At 36.6% G+C, this 18176-nt stretch overlaps 1 long non-coding RNA gene across 1 annotated transcript in view; it reads right to left on the bottom strand.

Moving 5' to 3' along the window:
- Window positions 1-14322, bottom strand: part of LOC309615935 — a 58639-nt gene extending 44317 nt beyond the window's left edge. The window contains exon 1 of the long non-coding RNA XR_014237149.1: window positions 8811-14322. This is a non-coding gene — a long non-coding RNA (uncharacterized lncRNA). The remainder of the gene's footprint in view (window positions 1-8810) is intronic.
- Window positions 14323-18176: the final 3854 nt, after the last annotated feature.

Genomic DNA, 18176 nt, shown 5'->3' with positions numbered 1-18176 from the left:
CCCCTTTTCCTCCACTCCCTCACAGTTAAATTTAAACTCTTTATAGTCTCAGCTTCTATGGCATTTTATTTAAAGTTCTTTTATAGTATTTTAATATTGAATCATGTTAATTTCACTTTATAAATATTCACTAAGGATCTGCTCTGAGCTAGGCAATTAGATATACAATGAATGTGGACCAGACAGGTAAACACCCAAGTGCTCACAAATTACTTTGATCTAGTGGGCTAATCAGACAAATAATGGACAGTGCAACACAGTGAGAAATTTCCTGTAAAAGAATAAGAGCAGGGAGTGATAGCACCTTGTTTGGAACTGAGGATCCAGAAGAGGAATAAGGACAGATGTGGCTGAAAAATGTTGGGACCTGACTATGAACTCTTGCTTATCTTCCTTCTACCCAAGGAAGACAAGGACAAAGAGGACAGCATTCTTTCCTACTGACAACTAAAGGCAATGCTCAGATTCCTTTGCAACATGGCTCTTTGGTCAGCAGACCCCTGGAGTCCCTTGCTACACTTTCAGGGAGACTTCAAGGTCAAACTATTTTCATAAAAATAAAAAGACATCACTTTCCTTTTCACTGTATTGACATTTACACTGAAAAGGAAACTTCTGGCACCTTAGCATAAATCAAAGCAGTGGAACCAAACTGTATTGTGATCATTGAATACTTGACCTCCATCATTCACAGAGGGGAAAATGAAAAGCCAATTAACTTAAGAATATCCTTGATGAAGCAGTAAAAGAATTAATTTTATTAAATCTCTGTCTTTGAATTCATGTCTTGAAGACGTCCATGTAATGAAATGGGAAGTACAAATAAAGCACTTCTGCTGCCTACAGAAGTATGATGGTCGCAGAGAAAAGCACTGGTGTGATTGTTTGAGTTGGAAGTTGAACTAGCTGCTTTTTTCATGAAACACCATTTTCACTTGAAAAACATTTAACAGGCAAACTATGGTTATCCAGACTTGGGTATTTGGCAGACATTTTCTCAAAATGAACCAAGTAAGACTGTTACTTGAAAAACAACTGATAGTATTTGTTGCCTGTAACTGAATTCAAGCTTTCAAGTGAAAATTAGAATTTTGGAAGACTTGCATCTATAACCTTGAGTTAGACAGCATTATAATACTTAAAAGGTTTCCTAATGAAATAGTGGTGATATTAACAAATATGATTTTTTAAATGTTGTATAATAAAATGCACCAACATTTGGCAAATCTTTAAAGCAGACTAATAAATGATGTTACAGAATCATGCATGGGGAAAGAGCCATTCAAAGAGCAAGATGATCTAACGAATTTAATATAATGAGCAAGAAAAAATCATTGATATGGGTTCAGATTCCACATTGTACCCAGCCTTTAAAAGTTTTGAGTCAAAGAATATCCATAATTATCCAAAAAAGCTATTAAAATACTCTTCTTTTTTCTAATACATATCTGCATGAGGCCTGATTTTCTTTATTTCAACCAAAACAACATATTTCAACAGATTGAATGCAAAAACAGATATGAGAATTCAGTCATCTTCATTAAACCAGACATGAAAGAGATATACAAAAATGTAAAATACTGCCAATAATGTCTTCTCCCCAAATGTGGTTTTGCTTTGGGAAAAAAATTGTTTGTAAGACGCAATTATTTTATACAAATATGTTATTTATGTTACCATGTAATGGGCTCATTTTACTTTAAATAAATAAATACTTTAAAAAATTATTCTGTGTTAATTCTTAATGCAGCATACACCAGAGATGTAACCCATGCAAACAAAAGCTCTCTGGGGTCCTCAATATTTTCAGAGTGTAAAGGTGTCCTGAGACATAAAAGTTTGAGAACTGGTGCTTTAGTGGTAGTCAATAAACGGTTGTTGTATGAGTTTAGTGATACAAGTAAAGTGATGTTAAACCACCATCTCTGATAGTATATAATACCTTATCATTGAGAAGAGCTCTCACATCAAATCATTTGAGATAGGTCAGGAAACTGAGAGTCAGAGAGGTTAATTAGCTTAAAAAGATAACACTGCTAGTAAAACTGAGACTAGTTTTGATTCCTCGTTCAAAGCTCCTTCCACTATATCCATTTATCTCTGGTTTAGATTACACATATTTTCAGAACTCTCACGAGCTCAAAATCCTCACTGCTCAACGCTTTGCACTTTTATTTTCTTCCTTTCCTTGTTCTTACATTTGCTTAGATGTCTTGGCTTTGCCAGCGTCGATGGGCAACATAACTACCCTTAGATAATGTGTGATATGGACACATATCCTAAATGAAACTAGACTTTATTCCTGTCTACTTAAAAAAAAATTCAATGGTATCTTTTATACAAACGAATGGAGCAGAAGTTGTTTATAGTCCTTCTGGAAAACAAAAGGATCCATACTTCCTATATCAGTCTTATAAATAAATAATGGAGCTGGGTTGGTCTCAGTTCCCACCCCAGTGCTTTCCAGATAAATTCCAGATAAATCTCTGTCTTTGAATTCATATTCATTCAGGCCCTTTGTGGCTCCCACCTAGAGGAAGTCACTGGTTGTTAGGTTTATGGCTCCTATTCTTTGTAAATCCCTTAAATTTAGGCCATACTGATCGCACAGAATACCCAGGCTCCTACCTTCTGGGTGAAGTTAAACACCAACTTGTATGATATGATTTTATGAGAAGTTTTAATAGTTTTTATTTTATTTGCCACAACTGAAAGTTCAGACATAATATTACCAAGTTATTCTCTTTCACACTATCCTTCACTTTGCTCAGATGTCCTAGTTTGCTTTTACTGTCCCCCTGTGAAGTGATTTAGCTATTTCTGATACTACTTCTCAATATGGTTGCTTTGATTATTCTGATAATCCTTCAATATTCTTCATTTCAAAGTAGTTTCATCTCTTCATTACTTCTATAATACTTTGTTATTCCCTCTATACTCCTAGTATACAAGAAGCATGTATACGTATAGCTGATTCACTTTGTTATACAGCAGAAACTAACACAACAATGTAAAGCAATTATACTCTAATAAAGATGTTTAAAAAAAAAGCGTGTATTTATTCAATAAACAAATTCATGAAGGCATGAATGAAGACTCTACTTGATTATATCATTTGCCTAGATCATCTTTGGATCAATATTATTCAGAATTCCCAAAATACCCATATGTAGAGGTATGAATGGAAATGTTAAAACACTTGATTAATTTACAGTAACATTTTAAAAATCATAAAATATCTAGGAATAAATCTAATGAAAGACATGTAAGACCCCTACAATGGAAACTATAAAAAATTACTGATAGAAATCAAAGATTTAAGTAAATAATGGGATGTACCATGTTCATGAGTTGAAAGGCTCCATATTTTTAAAATATTTGTTCTTCCTAAATTGATCTATACATTCATTATAACCCGAACCAAAATCCTAGCAGATATTTTATGGAAATTGATAAGTTAATTCTAAAATGTGTTTGAAAATGTAAAAAGCCATGAATAGCCCTTGACAAAGAAGTTTGCTGTAAGAAGTCAAGCCTTATTATAAAGCTATAGTATTTGAGACAGTGTGATATTGGCTCAGGATAAATACATAGCCAGTGAAAAAGAAGAGCACACCGAGAAATTGACCCGTAATTAGTTCCATCACCTAATTTATGACAAAGGTGACAGTGCAATGCAGTAGGGGAAAATGGTCTGTATAAATAAATGGTTTGGGGTCAGTTGAATACCTATATGGAAGAAGGTCAATCATGACCCCAGCCCCAACCTCACAGAATACACAAAAATTAGTTTTAAATGTTAAGGAGTTCTAAATGTGAAAGGTAAACAATGAAACTGTTAAAAATATCAAAATGAAGCTTCATGACCTGAAGCTAAGCAAAAACTACTAAAATGAGATACAAAATGCACTAGCCATAAAAGAAAAAAATTCTTACTTAAACTCCTCTATTAAAATTAAGAACTTATGCTTATCAGAACATGATTAACACCTGGGAATTCCCTGGCTGTCCAATGGTTAGGACTCTGTGCTTCCATTGCAGGGGGCACAGGTTCGATCCCTGGTCTGGGAACTAAGATCCCTCAAACCACGCAGTGGGCAAAAAAAAAAAACAAAACATGATTAACACCTGAAAAGGCTATACACAGAGTGGCATAAGATATTTGCTAGACATATATTCAACAAAGAACTGATTCTCAGGATAAGAACTCCTATGAATCAGTAAGAAAATGGCAGATAGTGAAACTTTAAAATGGTCAAAAGTCTTAGATATTTTACAAATGAGAATATCCAAGTGGTTAATAAACATATAAGAGATATCCAACTTCAGTAATCATCAAGGAAATTCTAATTAAACTATAATGATATATCATTTACATACCCACTAGAATAGCTAAAATGAAAAAGAAAACACTATACTTACTGAGATCACGAAACAACTGGAACCCTGGTATACTGCTGTTAGGGGTACAGATTAGTTCAACCAATTTGGAAAACTGTCAGTATCTACTAAACCTAAATATACTCATATCCAGTGACCTATCATTTACTCCTAAGTGTATAACCCACAGAAATGCTATTATAGACTGAATCATGGCCTCCCATATTCATAAGTTGAAGTCCTAATCACCAATGTGACCGTATTTAGAGATAGGGCCTTTGAGGAAGCAATTACTGTTAAACGCTGTCATAAGGGTGGGACCCTAATCCAATAGGACTGGTGTCCTTATAAGAAGAGGAAGAGACCCCAGAAGTGTCTGCACAGAGGAAAGACCACGTGAGAACATAGCAAGGAAGCAGTTGTCTGCAAGTTAAGGAAAGCGGCCACTGGAGAAACCAAAACCTACTAGCACCTTGATCTTGGACTTCCAATCTCCAGAACTGTGATAAAATTATTTCTGTTGTTTAAGCCACCCATTCCGTGCTATTTTGTTATGGTAGCTCTAGCAGACTAATACAAATATTGATATATTCAGATGTTAAACAAAAAAGACACGTACAAGAATGTTCCTAGCAATACTGTGAAGAATAACCAAAACCTAGAAACAGCCCAGATGTCCATCAAGTGTAGATTTTTTAAATTGTGGTCATGTATACAAGAGAATATAATTAGGCAGTGAAAACCAATAGATTACAGCTAGACACAACAACATGAATGAATCACATAAACATAAAGTTGACTGAAAGAAATCAAATAGAAAAGAATACATCTTGACTGATTCTATTCATAAAAGTTATGACAAATCAGTCAAAATGAATCTGTGGTGTTAAAAATCAGGAGAGTGGATAATCTTGGGAACAGTAACAGGAAGTGAGTGCCAAGGAGCTTTGTGAGATGCTCTTAGTATTCTGCTTCTCAGTCTCTGTGAGTGCTAGTTAAATGGATATGTCTCTTTTGTGAAAAGTCATTGAACTGTACCATTATTTACTCAGTTTTTTGAATGTATGTTATGCTTCAATAACAGCTAGAAAGTGGTAGGTCTCGTATTCAAACTCTGGCTACCTGACTCCAAATCTCTTAATATTCCATTACCTTGTTAAGTGGTTTTATATTCTGATCCTGTCAGTTAGTCTTAGATATCTGTGTTTATTTTCCCATTATCTATACCAACAACTCATATCATTAAAGATCTTCTACAACTTTTCCCCTGACTAAATAGCTCCCTGTAATAACGGTTCTCTTCACTGAAACCCCTCTTATTTTCTTTCAGAACATTTTTGTTCTCAACAATTCAGAGAGCAAGTAGATTCCATTTTCATTGTTTTCTCCCTTGAAACTCAGAAGCAGGAAGGGTTTTGCCGCTCACGAAACGATCTGCCTGCTTAGACTGACTTGAAGTTTCCCATGCTGAGTCATCCTGGGAATGTCGCAAAGCACATGGCTTCAAAAGTTCTCAGAAACTCTTTAAACTTCAGTTCATCAAACACACTCAGATTCTAGCATATAGCAAGACGTACTGCATGGATTTCCCCCTATTGCTTTTAGCTCATAACTTTCCATTTAAATCTTCCAAGTATTTACCCTTTCACCTAACAATTTTCCTTTTGATCAAACCGGTTTTTTTTTTCCCATGATGAAGCCATCCAAGACAAGTTTTTCAAATGTGGCACAAACCACAGGAAAGCCCTATGTCCACAGATTTCCTATTTATTAATTTAAAGTCAATTAATCCCCAGAAGTGTTCAATTCAGTCTTTATTAGTATATTTTCACTGATTATCAACTGTTAACGGTTCCAATTTCTAAATGTACATTACCTTATGATTAAAAATAATAACTTTATTTTCCCTTGGAAGAAATATAACCAAAAAAGAAAGAAATATAACCAAAATTCTTGGTAAATAAAATCACATATTTGTATCTTTTTTCCCCTTATCTTTTTTAAAAATAATACCTTACTTTTATTTTTTAAAGTTTTTAACTTTTTATTGGAGTATAGTTGATTTACAATGTTGTATTAGTTTCTGCCATACAGCGAAGTGAATTTGTTATACATATACATATATTCACTCTTTTTTAGATTCTTTTCCCATATAGGCCATTACAGAGTATTGAGTAGAGGTCCCTGTGCTATACAGTAGGTCCTTATTAGAGTAGTGTGTATATGTCAGTCCCAATCTTCCAATTTATCCCTCTCCCCATACCCCCTCACTAATTATTAGAGAAATAATTAGAGAACTACAAATCAAACCTACAATGAGGTATCACCTCACACGGTCAGAATGGCCATCATCAAAAAATCTACAAACAATTAATGCTGGAGAGGGGATGGAGAAAAGGGAACCCTTCTACACTGTTGGTGGGATTGTAAACTGGTACAGCCACTATGGAGAACAGTATGTAGGTTCCTTAAAAAACTAAAAATAGAGCCACCATATGATCCAGCAATCCCACTCCTGGGTATATATCTGGAGAAAACCATAATTCGAAAGGATACATGCACCCCAATGTTCACTGCAGCACTGTTTACAATAACCAAGACATGGAAGCAACCTAAATGTCCATCAACAGAGGAATGGATAAAGAAGATGTGGTACATATATACAATGGAATATTACTCAGCCATAAAAAAAGAATGAAATAATGCCATCTGCAGCAACATGGCTGGACCTGGAGATTGTCATACTGAGTGAAGTAAGTCAGACAGAGAAACACATATATCATATAATACCATTTATATGTGGAATCTAGAAAGAGGGTACAAACGAACTTATCTACAAAACAGAAACAGAGTCACAGATGCAGAAAATAAACTTATGACCCCCTTATCTTCTACTATATTATCGCACTTTACCAGTTCTGTTTGAAAGAAAATTTTCAAACCTCAGAATTTGCTGAGTCAGTTTTTCTACTTCCTTGCCACCTTCCTACTGGTGTTTTTTTGTCAATAGTTACATGTGCCTCTCTGCTACGTTCTCAGAAAAGACATTAATTTCCCCACATCCTCTCTCAGCTTCTGCACAACCCGCTTCCTGCTCCTCTCACCCAACACTGCTGCTGGAAGTTATCCTGGCCCTACTGATCAAAGAAGGAAAGTGAAATCAATCTCTCTCTCTCTCTCTCTCTCTCTTTCTCCCATTTACCTTTTAGAAAAACAATTGCATAGGAATTTAGAAAGGCCCAAACATAAGATGTTTTCCAAATTTAACCAAAATTATAAAAGCTACATCTTTTTATTTTTGCCTTGAGGTGCACAGAATAAAGGGATTTTCATGTAGGAAACGTAAATGCATTGTGATGTTTTAAGAAAAAAAAATCAAAATGTAGCTGGGCCAGACATGGTGCAAGTCTTAGATGGGATCCCTCAATCTTGACCATCAGAGACTGTCATCTAGGGTCTCTTATGTCTAGTTCATTCTAAAACACATTCTAACTCACTTCCAAAATTTAGCTTCTTAAACCACTCTTTCTGTTCTGTACCTCATTCCTTATCCCATTTCTCATGACTCTCTTTGCTAGAAATGTCATAGCCCAAATCATCAGGTTGTTTCCTCTTATTTATGTCAGCTAATATCCATTCCCTCAGTGAATCATCAAATATTTATCAAAAATCTACCGTGTACCAGGAACTATTTTAGGTGTTAGGGCTACAGATTTGTACAAGACAGTTAAGAAAGAGTCATACTAATAAATATATAACATAATAGCAGAAAGCGATAAAGCTTAAAACAAATAAATTGGCATAAGGGAATAGAAAGTTAAGGGATGGAGAGACTGTCTTAGAAAATGTCCTAGAGAAGTGCTGTCAAAGGAAAAGACATGAGAAGGGAGACTTTAGTGAAGCCAAGGGGGGCGAGACAGTCAAAAATCTTGGGGTAGCACATTGCAGTCTTGGGGAGTAGAGTGTGGTTCAGCAAGAGGGAGGCCCCAAGGAAGGATTAAGTTTGGCAAGTTCAAGGATGGCCAGAGTGGAGTCGGGGGGAGGGGTAGAAAAGGAGGATGCAGAGCTTACCAGGACAGATCATTTAGGTCCCTTTAGGCAGTGGCAAGGAGTTAGGAATTCATTTGGCATTTATCTTCCAAATTATATTTGGAAATATATTTGGACTTCATTCAGTTACTGGAAGACACTGGAAAGTCTTAAGCAGGGAAACAACTTGAACTGACTTGGATATATATTTTGGTCTCCCTGGCTGGGGTGTGGGAAATTGACTGCAGGGGCAGCAAGAGTGCGGGAAGACTCCTCAAGTCATCCCTGTCTCTCCTGGTCACACAGCCTTGGATGTTTCTCAGATGTGGCTCTGACACTACCTCTTAGCAGCTCACTCTCTGGCCACCTTAAATCACAGCCTCCTACCTCACGTCTCCTACCTGACTCGAACCCGAGACTCTGCCATCCTCCTGCTGCTTCAACAGGACACTCCTCGGCAAGTCCCTGCTGCTGGGGACCAATCCACACCTTCACAGACAATTTATACGTACAGGAATACAGTAATGCAGGCTTCTGGTGCTGGTGGAATACAGTCTAAAGCCCCCCCTTTACCCAAAAAATACCACCAGGGCACTGGAATATTCTAGAATTTTTGCTTATTTCTTACATTTGACATTCCTAGTTTTTCAATGAGCCTAGAATTTCAAGCTCGCCGCAGTTTAAATCACCCAAGCTCAATGAGCATACGTATAAAAACAATTTTGTTTTAGTATCACTTTTAGAAAAATTTTGAATAAAGCAAATGCTCTGTCCTAAACTTCTACATCAAACAATCTGAATAGTTATACGAACCCACTAGAAAATAGAGACATCATTCTTGAAAAGTCTTGGAATTGTACCTTATCCATAGCTTGAAATGACAGAAACATTCCAATCGATTTTGCACAGGTCAAAGAAAACCACGTTTTTGCAAACATCTTCAAACCTCATGTCCCTTACTTATTTACAATGCCAGATATGTGCAGGCTTCTGGTGCTGGTGGAATGCAGCTGACCTCGTCGAAACCTTTCTGGCTGTTCAGTTACACTTTGAAGTTGTTAAAATTTTCCAGAGCAAATATCCCAAATTTCTGATAACACGAGGTACATTATGTACAGCAAATGCACTAGGTTAAAAGAGAGTTAAGCTCTTGGAAACAAAATGGTAGTTTTTAGTCATAAAAACTACCCCCATTATCCCTACTGAATAAATGAAAATTATATAGTAGGGGGAAGGGAAGGCTTTGAAAGCAGGATAAGGTTCCTCATGACTTTCCTTGTGAACTGGGGCCTCAGATCAGCCTGCAATGGACATCAGAGAGATTCACGTTACCCCAGTGGGATAAATAATGAAACACAATGCATAATTGTCAGTAAGTTCTTAGAAGCTTCTCAGACCCAGGCTACCATGCAGAATGCATTCCCTCAGGCTCCCTAGGGTCACGAGGGAGGTAACCAAGTGTTGGGATGAGTAAATAGACATGATTGTACCGAACTCCTGTCATTATAACAACCCTCTAGAAAAACTGGAATTCCATTCTGCTCAGCTGCTTTCCCAGCTCTGTTAGTAAAGAATAAATGGTCTTTGCAAACAGCAATCCTGAGCATGTATTTAAATTTAGCTTCTCATCTTACAGTTCAACCATAGACCTGGCTGCAGAATTAACTTTGGAAATAAGTACTCTTTTATTCTCGTTTACCTGAAAATATTCCTGTATTATGAAAAATGCTTAATGAAATGTAGTATTTACAAAAGAGAGGTAGTGACACAGAAGGTCCAGTTACATTACAGTTATAGAACTAGCAGGGACCTGGTACCACAGGGTGGAAATGGACGCTGCTTCGTATGAGACAGGCATCAAACTCTCCAACTTTAGGGACCAGTGAGATTTCACTTCACAATACCAAGGGGTGAAGGAACTCTAAGGATGTCCCAAACTGTGGAAGGGTGAAGGCAGGCTGTTTCCTGTTACTCCTGCCTGTTTGTTCAACTACAAGGGCAATCAGGGACTGAAAAAAAATAATGTCATTTCCCAAAGTGCCTAACTTTTTTTGGGAGTGGTTCACAATTTTGCCCATATAAAACAGTTGACACAGCACCAGCCCAGGAGACATGAGTATGGCCCAGACTTGCCAATGGCCAGCTGAGTATGTGACCAAAGGCCTTGGCTAATTATCCTATTTAAGGTCATTCTCCTGCTCCCCACATCGCCCAGCACACATTCTCTTTATTTCCTTCATGGCACTTAATAAAAGTTTTAATTATTTTTATTTTCTTATTTATTTACTGTCTCTACTACCAATATATAAATTACATAAGGGCACAAAACAAGTGTGTCTTGTTCAACTTTCTATTTCCCGGAACCTAGCACCTGTCTGATACAAAATAAAAATGTAATAAATATCTGTTGAATGAATGAGTCTTTGAATTTATTTTTCTCAACTGTGAATTGGGGGGGAATACTATCACCTTCATAAGATTTTTTTTAATATCAAATGAGATTATACATTGAAAGCTTTTTATGAGTAAATGTATAATTAAAATGATCTGTTATTGCTGTTTACTCCACATAAAAGCCTTCTAATTCTAGAGAGAATAACATCTCTCTCTCTCTATCCAATTTAAAATATCCTCAGTTTTGCTTAATGTAACAGAGAGTTGTTAAACATAGGTTTCTGGTTAAACTAACCTTCAGGTTGTATCTAAATTACCTAAAAATAGGCAAATAGATGGGAGGAAATTATTTATTTTGTATTTTATGATACAATAGTTAAAGTGTAACACCACTTATAAGGCAATCTGTTATCTGAGTTCAGACACAATTCTTCATTAATTGAAGGAATGAACTTGAACTGTTTATGGTACACTATCTTTTTGTCTCACATTTATAGGAAAATGCATTTGAATTCCATTTTTGTCGGGAGCAGGATGTTAAACTTTAATTCAGTACCTCTTTGGAAAGGAAAGACATTTAAAATACAAACCAGGGTTTTTAAGCCACAGTTGTTAGTGCATGGACTATTTAGAGAATTTCCTAAGTGTCCTGATTAATAAGGCATGTCATCCAAAAAAATCTTTGCTGTCCCTTTGGGAATTCCAGCTATTTAGGGTTACATAATACTACTTCAATACATATGTATCTGACCGTTAGTCAACTGCACAAATGTCACCATTTCAGCTAGTTGTTCTCAGAAACAAGCATAAATATCAGGGATAGAAAAATAATTTTATTGCTGTAACAAACCCAGCCAGATCTATGCTTATCTGTGTTGAAAGACCAATTGCGTAGAAGAAGTTCCAATTTTTATTTTTAGGAGACTATGAGAAAAGCATCCAAAAGGACATCCACGGGACATTTCTTCTGCGTTTTTATTTAAAATAGGCATTTCATTGCTTCCGAATTTAGTCATTTTGTGCATTCTAACTAATATCATTTTGAGAAGTGCTTCTTAGAATTAGTCGTATTTTGTCATTAAAATCTAGTTCAGATCAGTTCCATTCCATTCACAGACACATTGATTAAGCACTTCCTATGTGTTAATTTAAACACTGCTGTGGGACACAGGGCAGCACAAAGAAGCTCACACTGCAGCGAGGGGAAATCTACTCACTTCATGTAGGACAGTATAGTTTGTGCAACAATAGAAGAAGGACAGGATGCTTTTAGGGGGCCAGGGAAGGAGCGCTTCTTCAGCACCAACAGAGCAGGTCAAGGAGAAATTCCTGGGGCAAGTTCACCATCCCTGCATCCTGGAGGGTGAATTCTTACTGAGCTCTAGGTAGTCATTAATCAAGCAATCCCATTACTGTCTCTAGCAAAGCCTTTCTTGATTACATTTTAAGAACGCATTTTTAATACTTAGATCTTTACATTTCCCCTTCTCATGTTTTCCATGTAGCATTCCAGACACAATATTTCCAACATCTGCAAACCAATAATTGAACTATTCCCTTCTGTCTCCTACCTTTCACAAAAGGGTCTGAAAGACAGAATATGTTTAGGAAGAAACTTTTTTTTTAGGAAGGAAATTTTTGATTTGCCTTTGCTCTTCTGATTGTTACTTAGGTTGCTGGAATCTCCAGGACAAATTCAAAGGATCCTGGAGTTCTGGGCAATAACAGAATTACATTTACTAAGCCTCCATCTGGTTCTCTAGTCATTCCTGTGTCTGTCTTCTTCCCATATTTAACTGTTTCTTCCTTCTGTTCTAAGCTTTGATTACTCTGCTGACACCAAAACTGTAGTGTTCTTGGGCATTTCTTAATTTCCTCAAGAAATAATTAATTTAAATGAAACATGGAGTCTTTTTAATCTAATGTTCATACTTATCCCTAATGCTTACCTTTCACAAAAACTAAGATCAAAATACTTTGGACTCTCCATGTTTTACACAGCTATAGTTAATGGCAGGATGAGACTGCAAAGGAGCAGCCAGCGATTTGGGCTGTGAAATACTGGGTAGTCATCTAGGGATGACCCCAGGAAGACTGTAGAAAAAAATGGTATGCAAACCTTTTTGAGTCTGTGGACATATGCATTTTTTCAGAGGACAGAACTATAGCTCTCATCCAATTCTCAGAGAGGTCTAAGACAGAGGAAAAAAGGTTAAGAATCATTTGATTGGAAGTAATGATACTCACATAACTAAAGGTACTTAAATCATTTGTAGAGTGACAATGCTGGTGCATCTCTCACCAAGTTCTCCTTTCTCTTTCAATTCTTATTTATTTTCTCTCTCTGAGTTTAGTCTTTTGTCTCCTGATATTCATAAGAGCCAATCCAGAATCCAAAAAGTTAGGAAATCACCAGGCACAGAGGTACTACCAAATTTGTATGATTTTAAGTCTAATGGAGGATGACAGAAAAGAGACTTGAGTATGGGAGGAGCTGGGTCATCTATGCTCTTCTTCATCTCCCTCAGTCCCTCAGTAATTCAGGATACCTGTGGAGGATCATGATTCTCTCCTTCTAACCTCCACACTCCCCTCCTCTTCCCCAAGAACACACTTTGCCATCCGGGTATTGTGTTTCAGCTGCAATCAACGGGCAACCATTTTGTAAATCCACATCCTACATTACCTCCCACTCAAAGTGCTCGGATCAGATAGGGCAATGAAGTGAGAAGATGGTGGTATTTTGGAAAACACACTTGAACATAAACCTTCACATTTATATGAAGCTCTTCCTTCACAGCTCTCACCTGAGGATGACTCATTGCTCAAAATCATTGTAGAGCATCTTCAGGTCTGGCTTAGTCTCACTGGTATAAAGCAAATGTTCTTGGTGTTGGTTGCAGTTTGGAATAAAAGGGAGATTTAAAAACTACCGATGCCAGAATTCCCTGGTGGTCCAGTGGTTAGGACTATGAGCTCTCACTGCCAAGGGCCTGGGTTCGATCCCTGGTCGGAAACTAAGATCCCACAAGCCGCATGGCCAGGCCAATAAAAAGAAAAAGTAATTTAAAAAAATAATAAAAGATGAAAATTACTGATGCCAATATCCTAACATGAAGATTCTGATTTAATTGGGCTAAAGCAATGGTTCTTACACTGGGCCATGCATCAAAGTCACCTGAGAATATTTTTAAAGATACATACAACTGTTCCCTAACTCCAGACAACTGAATATGAATCTCTAGGAATAAGATCTACACAACTGTAGTCTTCAGAACTTCTCAGGCAATTCTGATATACAATAAGAGGTCAAGATTCACTGCTCTGCATTCACACTTCATCATTTGTTCAAAATATTAACAGCCTAAACCCTCAGAAAGTAGGCATAGAGGGAATTTACCTCAACATAATAAAGGCCATATATGACAAACCCACAGCCAACATCGTTCTGAATGGTGAAAAACTGAAACCATTTCCACTAAGATCAGGAACAAGACAAGGTTGCCCACTCTAACCACTATTATTTGACATAGTTTTGGAAGTTTTAGCCACAGCAATCAGAGAAGAAAAAGAAATAAAAGGAATCCAAATAGTAAAAGAAGAAAGCTGTCACTGTCTGCAAATGACATGATACTATACATAGAGAATCCTAAAGACTCTACCAGAAAACTGCTAGAGCTAATCCATGAATTTGGTAAAGTAGCAGGATACAAAATTAATGCACAGAAATCTCTTGCATTCCTATACATTACTGATGAAAAATCTGAAAGGGAAATCAAGGAAACACTCCCATTTACCATTGCAACAAAAAGAGTAAAATACCTAGGAATAAACCTATCTAAGGAGACAAAAGACCTGTATGCAGAAAACTATAAGACACTGATGAAAGAAATTAAAGATGATACAAACAGATGGCAAGATATACCATGTTCTTGGATTGGAAGAATCAACATTGTGAAAATGACTGTACTACCCAAAGCAATCTACAGATTCAATGCAATCCCTATCAAACTACTAATGGCATTTTTCACAAAACTAGAACAAAAAATTTCACAATTTGTATGGAAACACAAAAGACCCCGAATAGGCAAAGTAACCTTGGGAAAGAAAAGCGGAGCTGGAGGAATCAGGCACCCTGACCCCAGGCTATACTACAAAGCTATAGTAATCAAGACGTATGGTACTGGCACAAAAACAGAAATATAGATCAATGGAAGAGGATAGAAAGCCCAGAGATAAACCCGCGCACATATGGTCACCTTACCTTTGATAAAGGAGGCAAGAACATACAATGGAGAAAAGACAGCCTATTCAATAAGTGGTGCTGGGAAAACTGAACAGCTACATGTAAAAGAATGAAATTAGAACACTCCCTAACACCATACACAAAAATAAACTCAAAATGGATTAAAGACCTAAATGTAAGGCCAGACACTATCAAACTCTTAGAGGAAAACATAGTCAGAACACTCTATGACATAAATCACAACAAGATCCTTTATGACCCACCTCCTAGAGAAATGGAAATAAAAACAAAAATAAACAAATGAGACCTAATGAAACTTAAAAGCTTTTGCACAGCTTTTAAAGGAAACCATAAACAAGACGAAAAGACAACCCTCAGAATGGGAGAAAATATTTGCAAATGAAGCAACTGACAAAGGATTAATCTTCAAAATATACAAGCGGCTCATACAGCTCAATATCAAAAAGGCAAACAACCCAATCCAAAAATGGGCAGAAGACCTAAACAGACATTTCTCCAAAGAAGATATACAGATTGCCAACAAACACATGAAAGAATGCTCAACATCACTAATCATTAGAAAAATGCAAATCAAAACTACAATGAGTAATAGTAATATTAGAATATTAGAATATTAGTAATTTATTAGTTTCTTCATTTCCAATCTTTATTTAAAATGTACCTTTGCACTACGAAAAACTTAACTTATTTTATAGCATTGTTCCAAAAAATAATAAAAATGCAACTAGATTTTGAAGTAAGCTTAATAAAATTTATCATGACCATTGTTGAATATTAGTATGACAAATGATATATAAAAATAAGGAGAAATAAGTGGGGCTATAGGTAGGGGCAGGGTTGGTTTCCTGTTGATTGTTGGGTGATGGGTGCATTTGGGGCTTATTATAATATTTTATCTATCTTTGTATAGGTGTGAAATTCTCCACAATATGAAGTTTAAAAAATACTACACATTAGAAAGGGTTACCATATATTTTTTACTTAATGCCGGTTTAAAAGAAAGTCAGAAACAGTTTTCTTTCTTTGAATTGATTCTTAAATTTGTCCTCTCCTCTTCATTTTCCTTGTCCCAGCTGCCCTAGTTCAGACATTCATTACCTGGTCCCTGGATTCCTGCAATCAACTCCTACCTAATACCTCTTACCTCGACATCTCCCCAAATTCATCCCTCTTGCCATCGTCATGCTATTCTTTATGCCATTCCAACATCCATAAACTATTCAAAGCCATTCTGCATGTAAATTCCTCTGTCCTATTTTTAAATGTTTCCTACCCTTTGGCTCAAACTCTTTATTTCACTTCTGTCTAATCTACTAGATTCTAGAAAGTCCAGTCTCTTCATTCATCTAAAGATGCCATGTTCATTCTTGTTGTATATGGACAATACTTCTCTTTTCCACGTAGTCCGATTCTACAAATCTTTTTAAGATTGATTCATTTCCCTAAATAATTGTTTATTTTGGGACCTTGAAATAAATAGATTTGGAAAGATATATAACTTGCATAATCTTAAAAAATACACATGTATCTTAAAATACATCTGATCTTTAAAAACACATATATAATATACATGTTTTTCATCTTAATAAGCCTATGATGTTTACTTAATTGGACCAACTTGATAGTGTCAATTACAAAGGCGGTGATCGTTTGGATATTCACAATGAAAGTATCTAATAGAATTCTTTGCTTCCTCCAGTCTAGTTTTTGGCTTTAAATCTAAACCAAATTTGATAAATTCTATCATTTTAAGGTATAACTTAGAGGTAATGTTTTACCTTTTGGTTGGTTCAAAGTATCTCTAAAGATAAACAACCAAATGATAAAGATGATGAAAAATATACGATGGATGTTCTTCCTTGTTTTTCTTACAGTTTGGAATCCAGTGCCCTTTTGAGATGCCTTTGCCTGCTGTGGACTAAGGCTGACTAGAAACTGGTGAGCCAGCTGACTCCCTAAGCATTTCCTCTGGGGCCATTGTCCCCCATACAATGATTTCCATAAAGCCCTGTTTGGGTTAACCTCAAAGGAATGCTGTTTGCCTGGGGCCAAGACCTCTACAGAACATCCTTGAAAATCAGCAGTGCAGCAGGGGGTACAATATCAATCTACAGAGCAATACAAGGGCCTCTTGATGGGATAAAAACATCTTAGGTCCAAGGCATCATGAGATTAGGGGTAAAATTGGATTTCTACTTTAAAAAAATGCAATCATGTTATCTAATAGAGGGTCTCTGTTCTCATTTAAAAATTTTACTTTGCCCAGAATATTTCTACTCTAAAACACTGAATATTATAGTACTTTAATTTCTATCAGGTTAAATTAGATTTTTGCAGACGGACCTTACCACTCTTTCTGGTTTTCTTGAGGTCCTAGCTATTCAAATATCTAGCAAAATTTGTGGACAGCCTTCCCACTGATGTGTGAGTAGTCCACTTTGAAAACCTCTATGTAGTCCTGGAGTGACTTCTACATGCAATTTAATGACCCCACCGTTCTTAGCCCCCCTTTTGTTTGTAAACTCTTCCTTTAGCGTCCTTGACACTACTCTCCTGCTTCTCCTACCTCTTCGACTTCACAATCCTCTCAGTCCACCTATTCATGTTGATTTTTAAAAAATATAGTCGACACATGCACAACAAACTCTCTCGCTCTGTTCACTTTTAATTGCTTTTCTACATCTTCCAGTCACCAGCCTCATTTTCTCCCAACAAGCTCTCTCCTGGTTTCATTCCCTGCAGTGTTCTGTCTGGTCACGTCTGAGATACTCTCTTAGCCTCAACTCCTTTCTCAAAAAAACAACTCTTTCTGGCAAGGATGTGGAGCAAAAGGAACTCTCCTCACTGACTGCTGGTGAAAATGCAAAATGATACAGCCTCTTCAAAGACAGTTTGGCATGAAAATCAACAGGTCAGATCTTGTCAACTTCCTTTCTCACTACCTATAACCGTATTGGCATCTGTTCCCACTCCACCCCCTTATTCCTTCCATCTACATGAAAGAGGGGCCCCTCCTTCTGTCCAAGGTCAGCCTCTCTATCGTACTTTAGGTCCCATCCTCTTTGTCTCCAGTGGCCCTACCCCATCACTCATACTTATTCTTCTA

The sequence above is a fragment of the Balaenoptera borealis genome (genome assembly GCF_965194805.1).
Source record: "Balaenoptera borealis genome assembly, chromosome: 18".
Classification (NCBI taxonomy): Eukaryota; Metazoa; Chordata; class Mammalia; order Artiodactyla; family Balaenopteridae; genus Balaenoptera; species Balaenoptera borealis.
This window is presented reverse-complemented; position numbering and strand designations above follow the sequence as displayed.